Source organism: Acinonyx jubatus, chromosome A1, assembly GCF_027475565.1.
Source record: "Acinonyx jubatus isolate Ajub_Pintada_27869175 chromosome A1, VMU_Ajub_asm_v1.0, whole genome shotgun sequence".
In the NCBI taxonomy this organism is placed as follows: domain Eukaryota; kingdom Metazoa; phylum Chordata; class Mammalia; order Carnivora; family Felidae; genus Acinonyx; species Acinonyx jubatus.
The window spans coordinates 201,784,243-201,800,918 of NC_069380.1; the positions used below are offsets into that span (position 1 = coordinate 201,784,243).

Below are 16,676 nucleotides of genomic sequence, written 5' to 3' on the forward strand. Positions count from 1 at the left end.
CTCTGTTATGGATTTAATCATTATAACAAACTCTGTTTGATGATATTAAAATTCCCGTTGCACTGATGAATAACTAACATTTTAGAGAGGTGAAAGAATTTGTCCAAACTCAAAGAGCTGGCAAGTAGCAGGGAGAGCAAGGGACCCAAGCCTACCAGACTCCATTTGCTGCCTCTATTTGCTGTATATTACTGTGGAACTTAATGTTCTAGGGAACCAGCAACCACCACGAAGTCCAGACTTGGGCATGACATGAATCAGCCATAGTAGCGAGGGCAGGCAGGAGAATCAGAAAGGAGTATTCTTTGTTTTTGGATAAACCACTGGGCCCGATCAACATCAGTAACAGTTAATACACAAATTAATTTTTTCTTCATTCCCAGCTTCGTAATGGGCTTATCACCACTGCAAAGTAGCCAAATTGACTTGATGAAACTCTAGATAACTCTGTGCTTTTGAATGACAACCTATAGTGAGAAAGTTCAAAATGGGTCATGATTATTATCATTATTGCTAAATGAGTCCAAATGCCTCAAAGGAGGTTATAAATAAATAAGAGCAATCCTTGCTATACATGTACATGCCATAGAAAAAACAAGCTATACTTTAAGCTACAACCACAACTCAGGTCATTTTGGAATAGAATACCGATTGAAAGTTTGGCAGCCTCTACAAGAAAGTGAAATTATAAGCCAATTTCACTCCCTAACCATAGATATCAAAAATGTAAAATAAAATAGTAGTACTAAATCAAATCCAACAATATATCTATAAAGGCATCTCTCAATAAAATGTCTCTCAAGAATATAAGCCTTGCTTAACAATAGAAGATGTACGAGTTTTATTAAGCACATAAATTAATTAAAGGAGAAAATCAAAAAGGTATCTCAGCAGGTGCAGAAAAAGCATTTGCTAAAACTGTACACTCATTATTAATAAAATATCAGCAAACTAGGTGCAGAGGAGAACTTGCTCAAACAAGTTAAGTCTATCTACCAAAGACCTATAGTAAATATCTTTTTAAGTGGCTCAATATTAGAAGCAGTCTTGGGGTGCCTGGGTGGCTCAGTCAGTTGAATGTCCAACTCTTGGTTTTGGCTCAGGTCATGATCTCACGGCTTTGTGGGCTCAAGCCCCACACCAGGCTCTGCGCTGGCGGCATGGAACCTGCTTGGGATTCTCTCTCTCTCTCCCTCTCTTTCTCTGCCCTTCCCCCACTCGTGCTATCTCTGTCTCTCTCAAAATAAATAAACTTAAAAAAAAAAAAACAAGCTGTCTCTTCCTACAAAGTCAGGAAGAAAACAAGGATGCCTTCCAGTACTGCTTCTATTCAATGTTTATTGGAACCTCTAGCCAATGAAAGAAGACAATAACTAAATATTGAAAAGAAAGAAATAAAATTATTCTTATTTTCAGACACATATTTTAAACATAGAAAATCCCAGAGTCCCTACTCAGAAACCGTTAGAACTGATAAGTAGGTTTAACAGTGTTTCTAGATACAAGATTAATGTAAATCCAATAACATTCGTATTCACCAATAATACTCTGGTAACAATAAAGAAATAATATATATTCCATTGACAAGAGTAGCAATAAAATTCCCGAGAAACCTAAGCATAAATCCAATAAAGGAGCTGAGAGAGACATAAATTAGGAAAATTATGAAAGCTTATGGGAGAACATAAAAGAAGTTCTAATAAATGGAAAGACACCATATTTAGTAAAGGAATGCTCAACATGATAAAGATGTAAACTCTCCCCCAAACGAACCTATAAGCCTAAGGGATTTCAGTCGAAATCTCTACTGTTCTCTGTTTTTGCGTGGTGGTATGCTTAAAACGGTATATTTGGTCTTTTGTTCCATGGCACCCACGTGCAAACAGACCTGTTTGAATTTCACAACATAGACTGGTACTGCAAACATCTAAACCTTCTAAAAGAGGTATGAGCAAAACTATTACATATGGGTGGTTCAGAAGAGCCGCAGAAACCTAGAGTTTTGAGCAATTTTGGACAAGGCAATGAGTTGTACTGGGCATGGAACTGGGGGGACTCTTTTTCAGCATTTCCATGAATTAGCTAAAGCAGGAAATGTTCAGCAGATGATTGTAAACCTGACAAGTTGAAAAGTTGAGATGGGGTGTCTGGGTGGCTCAGTCAGTTAAGCATCTGACTTTGGCTCAGGTCATGATCTCAGTTTGTGGGTTTGAGCCCCATGCTGGGCTCTGTGCTGACAGCTCAGAGCCTGGAGCCTGCTTCAGATTCTGCGTCTGCCTCTTTCTCAACCCTTCCGCCACTCGCACTCTGTCTCTCTGTCAGAATAAATAAACATTTTAAAAAAAACTAAAGAAAAAAAAAGTTGAGAAAATCAAAATCTACCTAAGGAAGATTTCATAAAAGTAAATGAGCTTTTAGGAAGGGGGAAGATAAGGTAGGAAAGGAAGTGCCAATGAGGACTTATAAGGAGAAAAAAAACTCCAAAATAATTGCCAACCGCACTGAAGGTGGTCAGGGATGGGGAGCGTGGAATGACCTCAGAACAGCAGTCCTTAGAACCTTGAGGATATCAATCAGGCATCGCTGTTTCAACAAGCAACCTAGATATCAAAATCCAGGGTGCAGTTACTCCTAAAAGTGGCAGAAGGACATTGGAATGCTTAATCTCTTCAGCTATTTGATAACATTATTTCCCATGAGAAAATCTAAACAAAAATTGGTTGGGTTGACTGAGCAGGCAAATGATCTAGATTCTAAATCTTTCATTTCAAAAATAAAAGTAATAAGGAACTAAGGTTGTAGAACATTGGTGGTGTCATTTAGAAAGGAGATAAAGCTTTCCCCCACTTTCCAAAAGTAGAGGGTTCGTATGAAACCGTTCATAAGCTGAAATGGCAGAAAAGTGAAGGAGCCATTACCATTCATTTTTATGGGATTTTTTTTAGCATTCCCAGACCCCCAAAATACCCTTCTTGGGCTTTTCTAATCCTTTGGGACACGTTTTGCTAGCAGATGCTCAAAATAAATTGCGACAAAGCACAGATGCTCACAGACAACAGCTCAAAGCTCTGTGATGCTCGTGTGCCCAGTGTAGTTCCCGAGGAAGGAGCTCGGTGTGGCCTCTGCCACTGTTCCGGGTGTACTGCCCCCATAGAGGCTCGCGGCAAAGCCGACGCTGAATGCATGTTCACTTTTTGCCTTTTTTCATAAAAGCCAAAATCTTCTGCAGATTTCTCTCGGTGAGTGAAAACAGGTACCGATGTAGGTTTTTTGGTAAAAGCGGGATGGTGTAATGTGAACTTAGAAAAGCGGGGGATACCTGTAACAGCAGAATGGGAGTGGGAGGGCTGGAGTTGAACCACCAAGAGCACACTGTGTCAAAACTATTAACCTGTGATGTGCTGCTAGAATTTCTCAGAACACAAACCCCGGGACAGGTGAGTTACGCTTCACGGCCACTCTGCTCCTTGGACCAGAGATGTTAGGTCATTGAACATGTAAAGAATTCAGAACCCGGAATAGAATAAAACAAGTCTTTTCCTCCCGTGTCTTTCTTCCCTCCAGCCCATCAAGTACCACTGACCTTCCGTGCTGTTTAGGAAATGCCGTCCTTCTGCCAAAAATGAACGGCAAGATGCTTGGCTGGATGGATATGCATGCGCTTTGTGACCTCATGTCAGTTTTCCTCTGCAGTCTTACTTCTTAACACATCCTCAGACCAAAGTGACCTGAGGCCACAAGCAGATTGGCTGTTTCCTGGTTTCCCTTGATGACCCAAACACACTCAGGGACTCTTAGGAACACAAAGTAGAGGACCCCCCACGATTATTTCATCTCTCACTTTGTATATGAGAAACAGATCCAGAGAGGAAAGAGACTTACTAACTGGTGGCCAGGGACAAAACAAGAACCAAATTTCTTTAATTTGTTTGTTTCCACTGTCAGTCCAACAGAATATATGCATTTGTAAAACAAATTGTTAGGATTTTAAAACCGAGCTAAGGGGAAAAAAAATAAACAGTTAAGTAAATAGTTTTATTTTAAATCAACTCGAAAGAATATTTGGAAGATACAAATATTTTCTCCTGATTAAGGAGGGCTTTATTACTAAATAGCCCAAGGTCACACTCTACTACATTCTCCACAAGAGAATAATCTAGAAGATAAAATAATGTTTCTTCTCATATGCAAAATTTCTCTGATAAATTTTGTGACGGCAGAAAAGTATATCTGCCTTAATATGTAAGTGGCTTTCTAGTCTGCGTCATCAGTCCTCAAAACACTCTTAGGCCAAATCAATATCGTAGTATTGTATCCCATATTACGAAGTGGCATCACAGGCATTCGCCACATGTAATCTTGGCTTATTATTTATCGTATGGTTGCCTTCTATCTTACTAGTAACTACCATTTAATAAGAGCCTACAGTAAATAGCAAGCACTTAATAAGTGGAATGAACATAGCATTTGTCATTCAAACCAAGACATTTTTGAGAATAGAAGGGGTTGCTATTAATAATCACACTGGGACAACAGATGCAAACCAGGGCTGTCGCTGGCAAACTGGGACATATGAGCACCCTATCAATAAGTGACGAGTGTGGCAAACACTGCTGGCTGGCTCACTCAACATCTTTACTAACTCTTTTCTCCCTTCCTCAACTTCTGCTATAGAAGCTGGAAGCCCGCGTGCTCTTTCTCCCCGACAGCTAGGGCTGGCCTGGAGACACAGTTCTGGCAAATGGGACCTTAGTAAGGGATTTTCAATATCTTATGCTTCCCCATAAAATGGCATAGTTGTAAGTGGCTCAGCTCCTTTCCCTTTCTTCCTGTGTGGACCTTGTCTGGAGGTTTCGTGGCCAGCTAAACAAACTGAAATGATAACCATGAGAGCAAGAGGAAGAATGGCAGAGCAGAAAGATAGCAATAAACTAGGTCTCTAATGGCAACTAAAACAAAGCTATCAATGATTTCTCGCTATATATGAATTGTGTCTTCCCCAGAATTCACACGTTGATGCCCTAAGCCCCGGTGTGTTGATATTTGGAGACAGGATTTAGGTTTAGATAAGGCCACAAGGGTAGGGCCCCCACGATGGGATTTGTGTCCTTAGGAGATCAGAGAGTTCCCTCTCTCTGCCATGTGAGGACACAGCAAGAACGTGGCCATCTGAAAGACAGAGACGGTGCTCATCAGAACCCGAGCGTGCTGGCACCCTGGTATCGGACTTCCCACCTCCAGAACCGTGAGAAAATCAGTTTCTGTTGTTTAAGGGTCCCATTTTATGGTATTTTGTTATGGCAGCCTGGGCAGACCAAGACACCTATCTAGATCTCTTTTTCTACGTGAAAATAAACCTCTTTTAGCCAAGCTAATAGACCTCTTTTTATTCCTTGCAGCCAAAAGCATCCTTAACTTAGAATAGCTACTATTATTTGGTTCCAATTAGTTGATACAGATTTTCTTTAATCCTTACAACCGCCCTGAAAGGTGCCTGCAATTTACCCTCATTTTTACGATGAAGAAACTGAACGCAAGAAGGACTTGATAACTTGTCCAAAGTTGTACAGGCAAGAAATATCAGTTGGATTTCCAGCTCAGGCCTCTCTGACCTCAGAGCCTGTGCCTCACACACAACAGATGCTGCTGTGTTACCTGGTCTCACGAGCAGGAGCCGTGAGTGTCGCAGGCAATCCCCCGAAAAGATGTTGCTAGAAAGAAGGATGAAAGCGAGATGATTCTCCCTGACCTTCTTGCCACCCTAAGCAATGTGAGGTCGTTACCTTCACACTCTATTATGGAAGATTCTGTCAACATCAATGAAATGTCCAGTTGAGCAAACATTATTTTTAAGTGCCTGCCTACTTTATGCCAACGAGTCTGAGGTGCTCACCAAGAGTCATGTGGATGTGAATAAGTCATCCGCTGGCGGGACAAAGTAGATACCTAAACAGACCAGTTAAATATAATGGACAAAGCAGTTGGCTAGAGATGCGCACAGGAGAGTGGGTGCTCAGAGAACAGCTAGCATGTCGTGAATGTTTAGGGAAAACTTCCTGAAGCAGATGAGGCCTGAAGGCAAGCAAGTACTAAGGTAAGGAAACGTAGGTGAGGAAAACAGGGAAACGCGGCATCTAAAAATGTATCGTTGGGGCACCTGGGTGGCTCAGTTGGTTAACCAACGGACTTCGGCTCAGGTCATGATCTCATGGTTTGTGGGTTCGAGCCCCACATCGGGCTGTGTGCAGACAGCTCAGAGCCTGGAGCCTGTTTCAGATTCTGTGTCTCCCTCGCTCTCTGCCCCTCCCCCGTTTGTGCTCTGTCTCTCTCAAAATTGAATAAACGTTAAAAAAAATTAAAATGTCTTGTTGAATTCAAGGCATTTATATAAAGGGTGAGCAAATCTGTACCTCTTCGCTTTCTACACCAGCTCACGAACTGGTGGTGTTGAGTATGTCCGAGGAGTATTTGTCTAAACTAAAAGCTCAGAAAAGTTTAAAAGGCTTTCTTATTTTTTTAATATTTATTTATTTTGAGAGAGTGTGTGTGTGAGTGCATGAGCTGGGGGGGAAGGGGGGAGAGAACCCCAGGCAGGCTCCACACTGTAGCACAGAGCCTGATGCGGGGCTCAATTTCACAAACCGTGAGATCATGACCTGAGCTGAAATCATGAGTCAGATGCTTAACCGGCTGAGCCATCTAGGCACCCCAAGTTTAAAAGGCTTTAAAAGGAATCCTCATGATTCAATAAGTATGATCAGAGTGTATTTTGTTAACCAAGAATGGAACTAATAGTCTGTATTTGAATCGTTGTCTCTGTGGGCAACATTCACAAAATAATCTAGCATTTTGCACAAAATCTTGAACGAAAGAATTTTAAGTCATTGATCTGCAACTCACTGAATATTCTAGCAGTGTGACAAACAGGTTTAAGCCAAGAGCATCCTTACTTAGCATTGCTATATAGTAACCTTTGAAAGTGTCATGTCCTGTTTTCTATAGATATTAACCAATGCAATTGTTTTAGAGCTTTGGTAAATCTTTTTGACCTTCTTTGCCAGACAGTAGCCACCAGACCACACAGAATGGTTCTTACATGGGTGTTATGTGCTGCACAGAGTGATTCTTTTTTTTTTTAATTTTTTTAATGATTATTTATTTTTTAGAGAGAGAGCGAGAGAGACAGAGTGCAAGTGGAGGAGGGCAGAGAGAGACAGAGACAGACACCCAGAATCTGAAGCAAGCTCCAGGCTCTGAGCTGTCAGCATAGAGCCCGACGCGGGGCTCGAACCCACGAACCGCGAGATCATGACCTGAGCTGAAGTCGACACTTAACTGACTGAGCCACCCAGGTGCCCCCAGAAAGGGTGATTCTTAAGGAAGCCTGAGTTTAAGCAAGACAGAAGTACTCCTCTAAATGAACTGTTAAATGTCTCCGGCCACAGCCAGCCACCCAGTCCACACTCTTCTGAATAACATCTTTGCTTCCTGGGATATAGTAACTCTCTGGCATGTGCAAATGACAGAACACAAAAACGCCAACATAAATTTGCCTCCATGCTACATGCAGTGCTCTGAGGAGACACGAATCCTCACTGGGGCTGCTCAAGGCTTAATTCCAAAACCATGAAAGAGTTGCTAAGTGACTGTTTCTGGCCACACGTGTCCTGTGTGAGGAAAGCAGGCAGGCGACTGTCATGTACTGTGGAAGAGCCAAACTGGGTCAGATCTCTCAGAAGGAGATGGGGGAGATCAAAGCAGGCTGGACTTCTGGAAGTGTCTATACACAGAGGCTTTCTCACTGGCTTCCTAGCCTCAACTAATCACTGAGGCTGCGAGGAAAAACCAAAACATCAGGCCATTTCTCTTGGCCTTTGCTGTGCATGTGCCAAGATCCACACCTCCCAGCTTGGTGGCCCTACTGAGTCATGCCTCGCTACTTCCATTCAGGTTCTTGTCCATGCCACCCCCCACTCCTCCATCATATTTTCACACGAGTATTCCCTCATTCTGCTGAATCCACACTTTTCAGGTGCCATCTCCAGAATGATTTTATTGCGTAGGAAAAGATAAGACCTGTCTTAGTTGCAGGGGGACTTCTCAAATTCATGATGGGAGGAACTCTCTTTACACCTGCCCCAAGCCCAAAGGGTCCAGAAGAAAGGGCTGGCTTCCCAGACAATTAGTACTTATTGAGGGCCTAATTTGTAAGGCTCTGTGTTAGGATCAATACAGAAAAGAAAACAAATATGTCATACAGAGAATACTGACTATCCAACAACAAGGCAAAAGCTCAAAACATAAAGATAAATGGAAAGAGCAACAAATAAAATTGTATGTATGGTATGTCAATTTTTTTTCTTTGTTTTTAACTACCAAAAACAACCCTCTGAAATGTTAACCATGATAATCTCTCTAGCTGGGATTATACACAGGATTAGAGAGAGATTTATACATGATTATTTCTTTCATTTTAACATTTATTTCTGTATTTTTGACAATAATACTAGCACCAATGACATTTATTTTGTGCCGGGCACCATTCTAAGAGCTTTACATGAGCCAACTCATTTAAGTCTTACAACAATCCCAGAAGGTACCTGCTGTTATTATGCCCAAAAAAGGGAGGCATAAAGAGATCAAACTATGTGCCCACGGTCACATTTATAGTAAGTAAGTCACAGAGCCAGGATTCAAATGCAGCAAAGCTATTTCCAGAATTAAGACTTAAACCCTATGCAAATGTATAACTATTAGGACTACATCAAAATAAAGAGCGTCTGCACAGTGAAGGAAACAATCCACAAAACTAAAAGGTAACCCACTGAATGGGAAAAGATACTTGCATATGACACGTTCAATAAGGGGTTAATATCCAAAATATATAAAGAACTTATACAACTCAAAAAAACCCCAAATAATCTGATTAAAAAATGGACAGAAGACATGAATAGGCATTTCTCCAAAGAAGACATCCAGATAGCCAACAAACACATGAAAAGATGCTCAGCATCACTCATCATCGGGGAAATGCAAATCAAAACTACAATGAGATATCACCTCACACCTCAATGAGAGATACTTTTACTTGCTAAAGTAAAACACAAGAAACAACAAGTGTGGGTGAGGATGTGGAGAAAAAGGAACCCTCGTGTACTGTTGGTGGGAATGCAAACCAGTACAACCACTGTGGAAAACAGTATGGAGGTTCTTCAAGAAGTTAAAAATAGAACTACTTTACAGTCCAGAAATCACCCTACTGGGTGTTTATGCCAAAAATACAAAAACATTAATTCAAAGGGATACATGCTCCTGTATGTTTGTAGCAGCATTATTTACAATAGCCGAATTATGGAAGCAGCTCAAGTGTCCATCAATAGATGAATGGATAAAGAAATGGCATATGTATATACAATGGAATATTATTCAGCCATAAAAAAGACCGAAATCTTGTCATTTGCAATGACATGGATAGAGCTAGATAATATACTGCTAAGTGAAGTGAGTCAGTCAGAGAAAGACAAATACCATATGATTTCACTCATGTAGAATTTAGGAAACAAATGAGCAAAGAAAAGAGAGAGAGAGAAACCAGGAAACAGCCTTGGCATAGAGAACAAACTGATGGTTACTAGAGGGGAGGTGGGCAGGGGGATGGGTGAAATAGGTGATGGGGATTAGAGAGAGCACTTGTGGTGAGCACTAGGTAACGCACAGAATTACTGAATCACTATACTGTACCCCTGAAACTAATATGACACTGTATGTTAACTATAAAATTTATTTTTAAAACTAAATAAGACTTAACAACTACTTCTTGCTACCTGTGGAATATATATTGTTTTATGATACATAGTTTATAACAAAGAAGTAGAATATTTCTTTATAATAAAGAAAACAGGTTTAAAGAAAGGAACAGAGGAGAGCCTGGTTTGCTCAATGAGCTAAGCCTCTGACTCTTGATTTTGGTTCAGGTCATGATCTCATGGTTGGTGGGTTTGAGCCCCACATAAGGGCTCCGTGCTCACGGTGCACAGCCTGCTTGGGGTTCTCTCTCTCTCCTTCTCTCTCTGCCCCTCCCTCCCTCTACCTCTTTCTCTCTCTCAAGATAAATAGGTAAACTTTAAAAATGAAAAAAGAATATATGACAAAGTAACCAAGGAGAGAGAGGAGGCTGGGTAAAAGAATGAGTGTTTAAAAGGGAGTCAGGGCAGAACGACTTCAGGCAGGGCAGGTGGGGATCCCGGCAAGCTGGCCTAGGAGGCGGCCAATGACCACACTCTGGGCCTTCACGTGCAACGACCTGTTCCGCTTCGACAACATTAACTTGGATCCACCTACAGAAATGTAACGGATTCCTTTTTACTTACAGTACCTCGCCCACTGGCCAGGGTATTTCATCATTGCAGAGACACCTGGTGGAGAGTTAACGGGTTAGATCACGGGTAAAGCAGAAGGCTCCGAAGCTAGGGAAGAATGGCACGGGCATGTCACGGCTCTCTCTGTCCCTCCCCCCCCCTCCCCCCCCAGAATTTCGATGCCTTGGTTTGGCTGCTAAACTTATGGAGTTATTAGAGGAGACTTCAGAAAGAAAGGGTGGATTTTTTGTTGATCTCTTTGTAAGAGTATCTAACCAAGTTGCAGTCAACATGTACAAGCAGTCGGGCTACAGCGTGTACGGGACAGTCATAGAGTACTATTTGGCCAGCAACAGGGAACGTGATGAGGACGCTTATGATATGAGGAAAGCACCTTCCAGAAACACTGAGAAGAAATCCATCATACCATTACCTCATCCTGTGAGGCCTGAAGACGTTGAATAACCATGGGCAGTGGTTCTGAGGCTGATGTTCCAGATATGTTAGGGCAATATTATTTTCACGGGATGATCCTGGAGCTCTATCGGGAGAAAAGTAATCATTTAGGTCTTACAGACTTCAAGAAAATACAGGTTACAAATTTGAGTCTCATTGTTTCCTGTTAGCAACATCGTGCCTACTAAAGCAGTTCAGTGTAATAAAATTCAATCAAAAAGGCAGCTGGGTCAGATGGAAACATTTCACTATTTGGGTTCAGAATATTCACTCTGTGTTAAGGGGAAAAACATGCTCCAGTCTCCTCCTACATTCTGTGCCTGAGAACCACTGCTACATATATATATATATATTTGTTTTATATTGTCTGTTAATTGAAGCTTTAAAAGCATATGTGAAATGTACAAATCTAAGATGTATAATAAAATGCATTGTTGACCCTAAAATAAATAAATAAATAAAAGGGTCTCCGGAGAAATGACTGCACACTTAATATCTCTGGATTTGTTGCCTCGCATGCAAAACAAGAGGGTGAACAAGTCTACATTCTAGAGAAATATTTACCTTGCAGGTCACCAATGGTTGGCATGGAGGATGCCTCATTATTTTAGACTTGGCCATCACATCATTGATTAGTCCACAGCAAATGTACTGTCTCTGTGCTCTAATTTAATTGTAAAACCAACATGTCCCATAAAGCAAATACACAAAGAATATAAAAACTATTTGTAGAGCTAAGGGTAGGACCCTATACGAATGAGAGCACTGATCATTGTTAAAGACAAAAAGTGGTAAGAAAACAGAAATGGAATGCAGGATGGTCTGGCAGCATGCATGATTCCCAAGAGCAGCAACCAAGTATTCAAAACTAAATATCTTGAGTTGATGCAATCAAGAATAATCAATATGTGACAATGAAAAGTAACCAATAAAATGGAATGATTTTCCAAGTATGTCTATATCATTAATTCCCCAGAAGAGCAAGATACAAGTTCCTCAGGACCAGTAGGTAGAGGAACATAATCTGTAGAAAGCAAGTTCATATTTAGTGAAACTTCACAAAACAATGAGAGAATCCTACAAGGTTCCAGACAGAAAAAAAACAGATATCATGACAAGAATCAAGAATCAGAATAGCATTGAACTTTCAGCAACATTGAAAGCTGAAAACAATTAACCGATACCTTCCAAAATTGGCAGGAATTAATTTCCAGTCAATCCTACACCCAAGCAAACCGTCAATTAAGTGCAAGAGTAAAATAAGGACATTTTCAGACATGCAAGGTCTCAAAATTTTATTTCCCATAACTCTTTCTTAAGAAGCTACCAAAGTGGGTGCTTCAGAAAATGAAGCAGTAAACTAACACAGAGGAAAACCAGAGAACAGAGAATGGGGACAAAAAGGAAGTGAAGGGAAATCTCAGAATGCTGGTGTATGTCAGACTAGGAAAGAACTGGTTCAGACTGGGGCTCCATTTTGAAGAGCTGGGTGGGGGTTGGGGGGCCTAGAAGGATCTAAGGACTGTCTGATGCATTTCATTGTATAGAAAATACCAAGGAGAGGTGTTTTACAGAACCATTAGAATATTTGATAAGAAAGAGCCAGAGGTTCTTAAAAATTAAGCAAGTAAAAAACAATTATTTTCTCCACAAAAACTTTTTAAAGAATGATGATAGGAGATGGCAACAATAGAATGAGACTAGTTTTGTAAACAGCTGGTCCTTTCAGCAACTGAAAGAAAATCAGCCAATGAATTGAGGTTTTTTTAGTCCTTAGAGAAATACCATAATGAGACTCAAAAAATGAAGGTGGATTTCACGTTATATTTTAATTTTTAAATTCTTCAAAATGAAACTACGTATTTGGCTATAAACATTAACCTACTAAGACGAAGTATTTTTTTTCCTTCTTTTAAAACTGTAAGTCTAGGAGCTTCCAAATTTCCCAATCATGTGCCATCAATGTACAAAATTGATTTTATAGGATTCACTGCTCAGGAATTGTGGATGTACTGTATAAAGGATTATAGTTCTTTGAAGACACCAACATTTGCTACTGAAAAGTATCTGAATGATGCTACTGCTTCCCCCAAATTAATCCATCTTAATTGAAAACCTCAGGCTAAGTCAAGAGCATAGAGGGCTCTATGGCCTACATGTAGTTATTACTGGGAAATTTAGATTTCATACAAACCTGCCTTTATTTTAAATGCAGTGTAGTTACTAGAAAAAAGCGCACACCTCAAACTAAATATCCAATCCACATTTTTTCCTAACACAGAAGAAGGCCTCTCTAAAGGTTTTTCCAGGCTCACCACTTAACAGTGGTCAAGCCAAAAATAAACCCATGAGGCAAATTCAACAGCGCACAAAACAGGAGTCCATGGAGAGCAGGACTTAGCTTTTCCTCCATTCACCTCTTTCTGGGACCCCCACCCACATTCCCCATCTCCTAATTAGAGAGCTGATTAGGACTCCAAATTATAAAACGCTAAATGGGGAGGGGGATGTGGTGCAAGGCCGCGATTCCTTTAACACCAAACACTCTCCTCCTTCATGCTTCCCCCCTTATTGCAGCAGCTGTGGGAAGAGAGCTGGGCCAGCGGGGTTGATTGGCTGGAGGGCAGTGTTTACACTCAGTTGTCTAAGAAGGAAGATCTGTGTCACAAATTGCAAACTCTGGAAAGATAAAATTTGAAAACAACATGCTTGGGCTTTAGTATTTTAAGGAAAAGAAACAAGTATCTTATAAGCTCATTTATTATTACCATGGTGACATGAGGGGACGTGAGGAGATCTCACGAACAGTTCCTGGTTCCAGCCAGGCTGCGCATCAACGGCGCGGGGCAACTTCTTCGGTTACCATGGCAACCAAAATTAGAAGTGCTTTTTGCAACACTAACAGAAACCATCTTTTGAAGCGCTTCTGTGAATCACATTGAATACTGATGATGCAAGCTTGAGTGATACATATTTTTCAAACATTAAAACACACACACACAACGTATTGCCATACACAAATACTCCTTTTAGATCCCGCGTTGAAATCTTGACTTAACTTGGAATAGATTTTTCGGTCTGGTTTTGTTTGTTTCCCTTTTGGATTCCCGCGGACTCGAGTGCAAACGCGATTTGTTTAATTTCCAAACTTGTCTGAATTGCACGGGTAAGAGCTAAGAATGTGGTTCATTTGCTCCCATTTTGAAACGGGATGAGAAGTGGGGTGGGGGAGGGTGGGTCTAACAGAGAACCCTCTTGTCTACTAAACTCTGGAGGACGAAAACGCGGGTGGGGGGTTGAAACGGGGGTAGGGGGTAGGGGGAGGAGAGGCAAGGAGGGAGGAAAGAAGAGGGAGGGAAGGAAGGGAAGGAAAAAATGCGGAAGGCTGAATCTTTGCTGCCCCAAGAGCACCTTTATCTGTTACTTTGACCTCTCCATCTGCCCAGGTGTTGTGTCGGGAACACAAAAGCTGATCAGAAATGTCATTTTACAGACCCCGTTGCCATTCTTTCCTGGTCATCCTGGAGCTCCTAATACTCCCGAAGGGACATCCGGGAAGAGACGAGGTTCCTCCTTACTCGTACAGTCTTTAAAAAAGCACGATTCTTTAGGGAGCGTCGTGGTGTGGGGTGTGGTGGGCCACAGCCGTTCGCTGTCAGCGCCCTCTCTGCCAGTCCGGGTCACGCAGGTCCCCACCTGGGCTCACGTCCTGGGGCTCGGGTCCCCGCGCCAGGTGCGCGCCGGGCCGGGCGCGAAGCCGCCCTCCCGGGCTCCCGTGAGGGCGCGCACTCCGACGCGGGGGCCCGCACGGTGCCGGGACGCGGGGACACACGCGCGCGCAGACCCAGGGGCGCCGCACACTGCACGGGCACCGGCTCGCCTGCGCCTCCGGCTACAACGCCCTCTGCTCGCGCTCGCCGCTGGGAGCGCCTGCCCTTCTCCCGCGCCCAGCTCGCGCCCTCGCCCCTCCGGGAGCCGTGCCCCCTTTTCCCCCTCGGCTTGCCGGGGACGGGCGCGCTGCTCGCAGCCACCCCCCTCTCCCCCCGCCACCAGGTCAGCAGCCTGGGGGAGGAGGGGCGGGAGGGGTGGAGGTGCTGGCTGCGAGCCCCGCGGCCCTCGCTTACCTTCGTGGCGAGCCCGGCTCACGGACTCGGCTGCGCGGGGCCAGGAGCTGGGGGCGGTTGGAGCTGAAGCGGGCGCCGCGCGGGAGGTGCGTGGGTGGCGGGCGCCGCGGCCGCGCGGGAGGCTCCCTGAGCTGTCAGGGACCGCGGACCTGACCGACAGCGGCCCCGGCAAACCCCGCCCGCTGGCCCCGGCTCGGGCTCTGCAGCGGGGACAGAGGCGCCCCGCAGCGTTTCCCCGGAGGACCAATAGGGAGCGGGGGGCTGGCCCGGGGGAGGGGGCCAGGGGCCGGTCAGGCTCCGGGACTAGGGCCCGGACCTCGTAGGCCGGTTTCTATGGCAGCCAGGAAGGAGGGGCTGGAGGGAGGGGGGGTGCGCGGCGCGGGGACACCCATCGCAGACACTGGAGGAGGGGGGGCGGGTTGGCCCTCTCACAGAGAGAGTCCCTCCTACGGGATGGATGAGAACCGGCGACACAGCCAAAAGAGGGTTGACACAGCTCTCGTCCGCTCACGCCTCGTACTGAGCCTCTCGAGCCTCTTGATCAAAGGTTTCCCGTGTCCTTGGTAGACCGGGACCCAGCAAGCTTACCAGCAGAACGGGGTTTCCAGCAAACCCACCGTGACAGCTCCTTCGGGTGAGTCTGGCAGGGTTTAGGCTCTGCAGAAAGAAGTGCTAATGCCACCCTCTGCCCGGATCCCTCCCGTACAATATATCCAGTTCCTATGTGTCATTTAGACTGTGAGTCCCTAATCTCTTGCCTACTCCCCAGCTATAACCCTCCGGCTAATGGTAGGTGCCAAATATTTTTACAGTTTACAAACAAGGAAGCCAAGTCACTGAATTGAGTGTTGAGCGGAGAATGCGATTCACAGACTAGCAAAACCCGTAGGATAACTAGAGGTTATCCACTGAAGTTCAAGTCCTTCATTTTACAGAGGAGGAAAGTGAGATCAGAGAGGTCAGTTAACAAGGATCACACAGCTTGGTTAATGGCAAAGCCAAGACCAGCACCCTAAGTCACAGCTCAGCAAGCACTCTTTCCACCTCCTCATGCTCCCAGATTCTGTCTTCCTGATTGCCAGGGCAATATTTACAAAAGCAAAAGTGTAGATGAGTGAGTTTTAAATCTATTTATTGTAGAAATTAGGGAACCCAAAGATTCCTTGTTTTGCTATTTGCCAGGCCTTATTATAAATATTTTCAAAAGAGTAACTGATTAAATCCTCACAATAACCTTATTTTAGGTATTATTACCATCTCTTTGGACAGATGAGGAAACAGCTCAGAAAGGTTATTTGACTGCTCAGCTGTCCAATGCTGGTGCTGGAATTCAAACCTAGGCAGTCTGACTCCAGAGTCAGTGCTTTTCTTCCTCACTCTGATGCCTCTTTGTGTGATTGAAGGGGCCAGGAAGAGGAAGAGGAAGAAATAAAACCTTGGACAGCTCCAGGGACTGGCCACTGAGATTGGCGAGAAACCAAAACAACCTGGAATGTTTGCTTCCTTGTTTGATGAGAGTGGTTATCTACTTTACAGGATAAAAGTTCTCTGTGAGAAAGGTTTGTCTTTAAAGGGAGGCCCTTTCCTTAAAAGATAAGAGGCATTTTTTTTTTTTTCTTTTAAGAGCAGTCTTTGGTTGGATGGCTTAGTTGGTTAAGCATCCAACTCCTGATTTTGGCTCAGGTCATGATCTCCCCATTTGTGAGTTCCAGCCCGGCATTGGGCTCCGTGCTGAGTG

General features: G+C 43.5%; 1 protein-coding gene and 1 pseudogene across 2 annotated transcripts in view; one reads left to right on the top strand and one right to left on the bottom strand.

The window, feature by feature from the left end:
- Positions 1 to 15,279, bottom strand: part of NIM1K (NIM1 serine/threonine protein kinase) — a 64,871-nt gene extending 49,592 nt beyond the window's left edge. The window contains exon 1 of one of the 2 annotated variants that reach the window (XM_027076210.2): positions 14,939 to 15,279. The gene's annotated coding sequence lies outside the window, so the exon portion shown is untranslated. Of the gene's footprint in view, positions 1 to 155; positions 1,236 to 14,938 lie in introns of those variants that run through there. The other variant, XM_027076219.2, reaches the window with a different exon arrangement.
- On the top strand, positions 10,271 to 10,861 carry LOC106967128 (N-alpha-acetyltransferase 20-like; annotated as a pseudogene).
- Positions 15,280 to 16,676: the final 1,397 nt, after the last annotated feature.